Raw genomic sequence first — 3,473 nt, forward strand, 5'->3', positions numbered from 1 at the left:
AGTCACTGTCAAGATGGCTTATTTTTAAATGTTTACAAAACGTAAAGCAATGGCAACTGAAATTTGAGCTCACTAGAAAAATACAGCTATTCTTGACTGACCCCTACTGTTTGCAGCAAGTAAGTGTGGAGTCCAAAAACACCAAAGGAGAAACTTGACATTTTGTTTCATTCAAAACATGAAAAAGTAATGTGTTTCTCGATAAAATAATTCACCCTCACTAAACTACATACTTGGAACATAAACATAAGCCTCAAAGAACTTTACGTATTTTGAAATTCAGCCTCTGTATCTGATAGAATGGAAATCCGAGAAAGACTGTTTTCAGGGCCATGGAGCACCATTTGGCTAGGTTTTTCCTTATCCCTCACTCCGCTGATCTCAAATCTGTTCTACAAGTGCAGGAAGATAATCTCTGGGTTTTCAAACCCTCCCACCACCACCCAACTACCCTATCCCACCATCTCCTGGACAATGACATCCACGACTACCCCCTTCCCAAGGAAAGGGTGCTCTCTCCTTCCTCCCTGGGTCAATGAGGACAACTAGATGTTACTCAAGCAAAGTAAAGGACAGAGATAGGCACAGAATTCTGTCCTTCATAACCCAGTCCTAGTTCATGATTCTCTGCTTTCCTCATGGTGAGTTGAAGTAATGACTTAGGAATCATCCATTCCCCCACAATTCACATGGCATTCCTTTGTGAGATCAAGCTTCTGCCAATTCAACCAATTACATTTTCTTCACCATTTTCTCTGTGTGTGGGTAATCTTTTCTTGTTAGAAGTCCTCTGAGGGTTTGCATGGAATGTCATACCACGTGACATTATTAACCTGTTGGTTATATTTTTCTCCGTAGCTTCAAAAACAGAAAGGGAGAACAGAGAGCACTGCTTTTGCTTGTTTGTTTGTGGTTCTTTGGAGTTTTTTGTGTTGTTGTTTTTTCCCATGTGACATATAGCATCCATTACTTTTGGTCTCTGCTCCTTCATACATCATACCATCTTCCATTTAATTTCCAAAATCTGTATATTCAGAATCTTTATTCACTCTTTACTCAAATGTTAATCATTTTCACTGGATACTGAACTCAGTTCATAGACATTTTCCCAAAGGTGTTTGTCTAGTTTTAAACCTTCAGATAACTCAATTTTGTTTCAGAATTAATAAGAACATTCATCCTAATTAATTTCTCTTATTCTAAACCAGGAAATTGTCTCTCAGGTGTTTTAAGATACTTTAGAAAATACATGACCTTTTAGGTTGGTTGTTTAGCAAATGTCATGATATCTAGTGTCCCAATTACAATCAGTTCTTCCATTGGGAATATTGTTAAATGGCTCAAAGAAGGTCATGCTTGAAGATAAGATAATTACTAATGTCTGCTCTCCTGTGCCTCTGTCTACTAGACTGAATATTTGAATATTAAAAACTCTTTTTGGAAATAATGAAAACTACTTTTAATAAAATTCTTAAAATATTTTGTAGGCTATATACACATATAAGTTTGTTTGCTATGTTTCAAAGTCTGCCAAGATCCAAAGCAGTAAACACATGCTAATAATAATCATTTCTAAAAGTAGACCTACCTCCCTAACCATGAACCATAGTGGATTCTGACATCTTTGTCGCTGTCTCCGCACAACTGTCACCCCTCCTACCTAGCCCTTCTGGGGTTCCTAATCCCAGCATGCTTTACAAGCCCATGGTCCAGCCTCTCATCAATCTTGTGAGCTGTTCCAATAGTATATTAACAAATCTCTCTTTTTGCTAAGAGATGATTTCCACTGATTGCCTCCAAAAACCCTACCTGACAGTGACATTATTTCTAAAAATTGAGTTGCAGGCAATTTAGGACTAGTCATTTGTCATCAGATAAAGCAGGAGACAGTGAAATTTCCCATAATAAACCTACACAGGAATCAAGATTTTCATAGAGTAAAGTACCTACAAAAACTAATTATCACTTATGGTGTCAAACTCAAGGTTTTTTTAGGATATAGCTTTGGGTGCCTACACTACTGCTGACATGAAAAGAGTATAAGAATGAAAGGACCCCAGGCTGTCAAAAAGTCAAGTAGTAGCATTTTAGTAAAAGAGGTGAAGAGGGCAGGCTATCTTTATAAAAAGCAGGTAGCACAATGGTAATCACATGGTCTGAGCACAATAATGTTCATGATGGTTATTTGAACAAGGATTTCCTGGGTACCAACATGGGCAAGCAGCCCAATAAGGTCCACCTTTGTATGGAAAAAAGTCCAGATCTGGTGAACAGAAGCTTCTCTGTAGCAACCACAATAAAGAACCATAATCGTTGTTCAATCTCTATATGTTAATTAGCTCATAGACAAAGAGTTCTTGAATAAAGAGAAGATGGTACACTTAAAGAAGAGTTCTGTAATAAGAAAATTAAGTGATATATATTCTGAATAGATGTCCTTAAGTTTGTCAGAATTCCCACATTGACTCCTCAACAATGTTATCATGATAGAAAGGGCCAAATGGAAGTCCCTGGAATTCCTTGTTCCTAATTGCACATTCCCAGAATAATCATAGGGAAAAGAACACCATTAATAACTTGAAAAATGTAGGGGTGGTGATTTTTCTCATTTCCCCATTTAATTCCCCAGTGTAGTAACACCAAAGGCCAGTGGGTTTTTGAGAATGATGGTGAATTGTCATAAATTTAATTTGGTGACAACACAAATGAAAGCTGCTCTTTCAGGCTCTACCTCAGTGAAACAAATCTACACAGACCTAGCACTTGACATACAGCTATTTATCCAAATGTTCTTTTCTCCTCTTCACTAAATGTAGAAATTCTACAACACTTTGCTTTCACTTGACAAGGGCAATGATAAGCCACTATTGACCAACTTAAAGACATAATTTATTCCACAAAATCTCTGGATCTTGGCGCAATTACATGGAACATAACATTGGCCTGCCATCTTGGTAACATCAAGCTGGTAGGACTTAGGGTATATATAGCAGGTAAGGATCCTAGATGCCTTATGTATGTATGCTGAAGGCTGAGGGGTAAATCCCACATGATGCAACCAGTGGGTCATCTCATTTCAATTTTAATCCAGGGCAGTTGCTGTCACCTGGGGGTAATTCTGCCCTATCCCCAGGGAACACCTGGCAATGTCTACAGCCATTTTTGTTGTCACAACTGAGAGGGACACTGCTACTGGCATCTAGTGTGTAGAGGCCAGAGATGCTGTTAAATGTCCTATAACACACCAGTTAGCCCTCACCACAAAGATTTATCTGATCCATAATGTCAATGGTGCAGAGAATTAAAACCCCTGATCAAGCACACAGACAAGCCCTTCAAAGTAAAAAAAAAAAAAAAAAAAAAAAAAAATGCACATGAGGTTTGTTTTTTGGATGATAAAAAATATTTTAAAGCTATATTGTGGTAATGTTGCAAAATTCAAAATTTGCTAAAAATCATTGAATTCCACACTC

This window comes from Manis pentadactyla, chromosome 3, assembly GCF_030020395.1.
Source record: "Manis pentadactyla isolate mManPen7 chromosome 3, mManPen7.hap1, whole genome shotgun sequence".
NCBI classification, from domain to species: Eukaryota; Metazoa; Chordata; class Mammalia; order Pholidota; family Manidae; genus Manis; species Manis pentadactyla.